The following is a 6000-nucleotide window of genomic DNA, read 5'->3' as shown; positions in this document are numbered from 1 at the left end:
CTTTCTTTTCATCACCCTTCCCTCTTATTCTTCTTATTATATTTTTTTCTTCTTCTTTTTTTTTCGTCTCTTTTTCTTTTCTTTTTCATGAGGGAAGAACATGTTCTTTTAGATTGAAGTAAGCTACTACAAGATTCCAACGCTATTCCCAAAGACAAATATTCCTAATAAAAACAACTCATGTGCAGAATCATAACCCAAAGCATAATAAAACTAAGTGGCAGTGAAATATGATAAAAAATGGTGAAAGAGGGGGTTATCTACAGAATCAATAAACGAATGAAGGCTATTTGGCTAGAATGAAAAACCTAAGTGCCTTTATCATACCAAAGTGTTATACTCTCCTTATGGCCCTCATAAGCATTACCGAGCAAGTTCTAAAAGTAAAGACAGTGATTGGCACTCTCAACAAGAAATAAATACAAGCAAATAAAGTGTATGCTTATAATTTAGGCTCAATTTCTCACAAGTGTGCTTTTGAGTGGGTTCCAAACAAAAATCATCAAAATAGAATTAGATAAACCAAAGCAACTTAGTACAAAACTCAAACTAATTATCTTACATTCTTCCGCAAGACTCAACACTATCGGTTTTACCCAATCACATGGACATAAACAGGATTTCCAAAAGCAAGTCAACAGTAAAAGCATCGAACAAAGTGAAAAATTTTCAAAATTTTTACAAAAAATTGCACAAAGAATAAACAAAGAACTGAGATGGGATAATTAAAATGCGATATATACACTAGAAAAGGAACTGAATTTCATATACAAAACAATAAAATATGAAAGCAAGTGTATATTAATATCACCACCCCACACTTGAAGGACACACTATCCTCAGTGTACAAAATATAAGAAATGCAAAAGGAAAAGAAAAAAAGAAAACTAAAGAATTAAAATGAAATAAAGAAACAAGCTTCTTTAAAGTCATAAGCTAGACTTTATTCTTTCTTCCATATCCAATGACCCTCCAAGGTAATGCTTCAACCTCTGCCCATTAACCTTGAAATTTCCCTTTTCCGGATGATGCACTTCAACCGCACCATAAGGGAAGATTTGCGTCACTGTAAATGGCCCCGACCAACGACTCTTCAGCTTCCCTAGAAATAAATGGAGATGAGAGTTAAATAACAACACACTATCTCCTACATTAAATTCCTTCAAATTTTTGAATCGCTTGTCATGCCATTGTTTGGTCTTCGCCTTGTAGATTGTTGAATTTTCATAGACTTCTTGACGCCACTCCTCTAGCTCATTTATTTGCCACTGCCCTTGTCTACCTGCGCTATCCAAATCAAAGTTAAACAATTTAAGTGCCCATGACGCTTTATGTTCTAGCTCCAGAGGTAAATGACAACCTTTTCCATACACAAGCCTAAAAGGAGTGAACCCTATAGAAGTCCTATAGGTAGTTCTAAATACCCATAAAGCATAATCTAGCTTTGTAGTCCAATATTTCCTACGAGCTCCTACAGTCTTCTCTAAAATGCGCTTAAGCCCCCTATTAGTAACCTCTACTTGCCCACTCGTTTGTGGGTGATAAGGCATGGAGAATCGTTGAGACACTCCATATCTTTTAAGCACTTTCTCAAGTTGAGAATTACAGAAATGGGTTCCCCTATCACTAATTAATGCTCGAGGTGTTCCAAACCTAGAGAATAGTCTCTTAAGGAACCTCACAACTACCCTAGCATCATTAGTAGGCAAGGCTTGTGCCTCAGGCCATTTAGAAAAATATTCAACAGCCACCATTATATACTTGCATCCATACGAAGAAGGAAAAGGACCCATAAAATCAATGCCCCAAACATCAAAAATTTCCAACACTTGTATACTATGTTGGGGTATTTCATCTCGGGCAGAAATATTACCTGACCGTTGGCATGCATCACAAACTTGGACAAATGCTCGTGCATCTTGGAAGATAGTCGGCCAATAAAAACCAGCATCCATAACCTTCCTGGCCGTATGGTTTGCGGCTTGGTGTCCACCAACAGGTCCCTCATGACAATGCTTGAGAATTTGAATGATCTCCTCCCCATATACACACCTCCTGATAATTTGATCTGCACAAATTCTAAACAAGATGGGGTCGTCCCAAATGTAATACTTTAAGTCAGCAAAGAATTTCTTCTTTTGCTGGCTCGTCATACCCTTTGGGAGCATCCTTGCAGCCAAATAATTTGCATAATCAGAAAACCAAGGAATAGCATTTGCCAACTGCATTGAGCATAGGTGCTCATCCGAAAAGAAGTCATCGATCTCTTTTTCATTAAGCTCCTCCAAGTGCGAGTTCTCTAATCGAGAAAGATGGTCTGCTGCAAGATTTTCAGCTCCTCATTTGTCCTTAATTTCCAAGTCAAATTCCTGTAACAGAAGAACCCAACGAATCAATCTTGGCTTAGAATCATGCTTTGAAAATAAATACCTTAAAGCAGAATGATCCGTGTAAACAATTGTCTTTAATAGCACAAGGTACGAACGAAATTTGTCAAAAGCAAACACGACAGCTAGGAGCTCCTTCTCTGTGGTTGTATAGTGTTCTTGGGCATCCGTAAGCGTCTTGCTAGTGTAGTAAATAGGCTGGAATTTCTTCTCCTTGCGCTGGCCTAAAACAGCTCCAACTGCAAAATCACTAGCATCGCACATAAGCTCAAAGGGCAGCTCCCAATCAGGAGAAAACATGATGGGAGCCGTGGTTAGTTTTTCCTTTAATAACTCAAAAGCTCTTAAACAATCATCATCAAATTCAAAAGGTATATCTTTTACTAGCAATTGAGTTAAAGGCCTAGCATCCTTAGAAAAGTCCTTAATGGACCTTCTATAGAACCCTACATGCCCTAAGAAACTTGTAACAGCCCTAACCGAAGTAGGGGGAGGTAGTTTACTTATAACTTCCACTTTAGCTCTATCTACTTTCAACCCTACATGTGACACTTTATGTCCTAAGACTATACCCTCTTGGACCATAAAATGACATTTTTCCCAATTCAACACAAGGTTAGCTTCAATATACCTAGCTAACATCCTTTCTAAATTTTGCAAATAATGGGAAAAAGAGTTACCGAATACAGAGAAGTCATCCATGAAGACCTCCATCAACTCCTCTATCATGTCATGGAAAATGGCCATCATATACCGCTGAAAGGTCGCAGGCGCATTACACAAGCCAAACGGCATCCTCCTATAGGCAAAAGTGCCATAAGGACAAGTGAATGTCGTCTTCTCTTAGTCTTCTAGTGCTCTGGGAATCTGAAAATAACTAGAAAAACCGTCAAGGAAACAATAATACTTATGGCCTGAAAGCCTCTCAAGCATTTGATCGATAAAAGGAAGGGGACAGTGGTCCTTTCGGGTTGCGTCATTAGAGCGTCGGTAGTCTATGCAAACCCGAAAGCCCATTACCGTTCGTGTAGGGATTAGCTCCTCCTATTCGGTTTTCACCACCGTCATGCCCCCTTTCTTGGGAACCACCTGCACAGGACTTACCCAAGCACTGTCAGAAATAGGGTAAATTAAACCTGCATCAAGAAGTTTAATTACCTCCTTTTTAACCACCTCTTTCATATGAGGGTTCAACCGCCTTTGTGGCTGCACCACTGGTTTGAACTCATCCTCCATCAAAATCTTATGAAGGTAGTAACTCGGGTTTATTCCTGGTATGTCAGCCGTCTTATACGCAAATGCCTTTGCATACCTTCTCAAAATACACAGCACCATCTCCCTCTCCTCAGGTGTGAGATGAGCGGAAATAATAACCGGTAAGTGCTTTGCTTTATCTAGGTAGGCATACATTAAGTGCGCTAGCAACTCTTTCAACTCAAGAACGGGCGGCTCCTCCAAAGAAGGCTTCAGCTTCTTTACTCCTGACCTGTCAAGATCAACAAAACCATCAGTCTTTGAATCATCAACATCAGCAGCTAATAAGTGCTCTAGCTGCTCCAACACTTGTTCATTAGATAAATTATCCTCATTTTCTTGCATCGCCACTTGCAAAGGATCATCAATCATTATTTCCTGCAATCAAGATTCCACAATATCATTGATAAAATCAATCGAACAGACAGTACCATCATGCTCATATGGGTATCTCAAGGATTTAGTCAAATCAAATGTAATGCTATCATCATCTACCCTAAGTTCCAGCTTTCCGCTACTAACATCTATCAAAGCTTTAGATGTAGCTACAAATGGTCTACCTAGGATCAATAGGACATCACTCTCACCATTCATATCCATGACAACAAAATCCACAGGAAATATAAATTTGTTAACTTTAACTAGCACATCTTCTATAATCCCTTTCGGGTACTTAACAGTTCTATCTGCTAGTTGTATACTCATCCTGGCAGGAGTTAGCTTAGAAGTGCTTAGTCCTAACTCCTCAAACAATGAACTAGGCATCAAATTGATGCTAGCTCCCAAATCAGCTAATGCTAGCAATTCCAATTTATCCTCAATCAAACAAGGTATAGTAAAACTCCTTGGATCGCGTCGTTTGATTGGAATCTTGCTCTGAAACACTACTGAGCATTCTGCATTCAAGGTCACCAATCCCAAATCCTCTAACTTCCTCTTGTTGCTTAGAATTTCTTTTAAAAACTTTGCATACTTTGGCATCTGCAAAATAGCTTCAACAAAAGGTAAGTTAATCCGCAATTGTTTAAAAAGATCTAAAAATTTACCGAATTGCTGATCAACTTTATCCTGCTTAAGTTTTGCAGGATATAGAATGGGAGGTTGGTATGGCCTCGAGGGGATCTTCAAATCCTCCTTCTCTTCAACTGCTCCCTTTTCTTTCTCATCAGGCTTGTCTTTCTTTTTCGACTCATCCACCTGCACATCAGAATCATCATTAGTGAAAGGCTTAGATGGACTAGGAAGTTCCTTACCTGATCTCAAAGTAATTGCTTTGGCATGCTCCCTTGGATTAGACTCAGACGTATTACTTGGGCGTGCTGGCGCCTCTCGACCATCATCCTAGACAATTGCCCAATTTGAGTTTCTAAGTTCTGAATTGAAGCTTGTTGATTCCGAATGGCAGTGTCTGTTTGTTAAAATCTGTTCTCTGAAGTTGCAATGAACTTCGTCATCAACTCCTCCAAGTTAGGTTTCTTCTCTTGACTACCTTCTGGTTGATGGGGAACAGAATGCATAGGTTGCTGCGGATGCAACGTCTGATATCCTGGTGGACCTTGGTTATTGGAATTCCTCCATCCAAAATTAGGATGATTCCTCCACCCTGGGTTGTATGTATTGCTGTAGGGATCATTATGCTGCCTACCTGCATAATCAACATGCTCAACGTTAGAAACATTAGTAGGCATAGAAGATGCAAACATACCTCCCGCTTTACAATTGGCACTGTAATGCGGTCCACCACAGAATTCACATCCGGGCTGAACTACTTGGATCGACATGATTCCTCCACCCTAGGTTGTATGTATTGCTGTAGGGATCATTATGCTGCCTACCTGCATAATCAACATGCTCAACGTTAGAAACATTAGTAGGCATAGAAGATGCAAACATACCTCCCGCTTTACAATTGGCACTGTAATGCGGTCCACCACAGAATTCACATCCAGGCTGAACTACTTGGATCGGCATCTGAAGTAGTTCTATCTTATTGGAAAGTAGCTCTACTTGTGCCGCCAAGGCTGCTGTAGGATCTGCCTCAGCCCGATATACAACAGGCTTTGGACCTCTAGCCCGTGGAGTTTGCCACTAATAAGTGTTGGTGGCCATCTCTTCTATCAAATCCTGGGCTTGCTCAGGTGTTTTGCTATTGATAGCTCCCCCTGTAGCTACATCTACCATTTGTCTAGTGGCTGTATTCATGCCACTATAGAATGTCTGCACTTGCATCCAAAGAGGAAGACCATGGTGTGGGCAACACCTTAACAAGTCCTTGAAGCGCTCCCAGGCTTCGTACATCGATTCTCCTTCACCCTGCACAAAAGAAGATATGTTATTTCACATTTGAGCAGTCTTAGCA

At 40.1% G+C, this 6000-nt stretch overlaps 1 non-coding gene across 1 annotated transcript; it reads left to right on the top strand.

Annotated features, from left to right (window-relative positions):
* Positions 1 to 5880: 5880 nt before the first annotated feature.
* LOC112534482 lies at positions 5881 to 5986 on the top strand. Its single transcript, XR_003078769.1, has one exon. It is a non-coding gene; the product is annotated as a small nucleolar RNA R71 (small nucleolar RNA).
* Positions 5987 to 6000: the final 14 nt, after the last annotated feature.

The sequence above is a fragment of the Ricinus communis genome, chromosome 2, assembly GCF_019578655.1.
Source record: "Ricinus communis isolate WT05 ecotype wild-type chromosome 2, ASM1957865v1, whole genome shotgun sequence".
NCBI lineage: Eukaryota > Viridiplantae > Streptophyta > Magnoliopsida > Malpighiales > Euphorbiaceae > Ricinus > Ricinus communis.
Note: the sequence above shows the minus strand (reverse complement) of the source record. Positions and strands in the feature narration are given on the sequence as shown.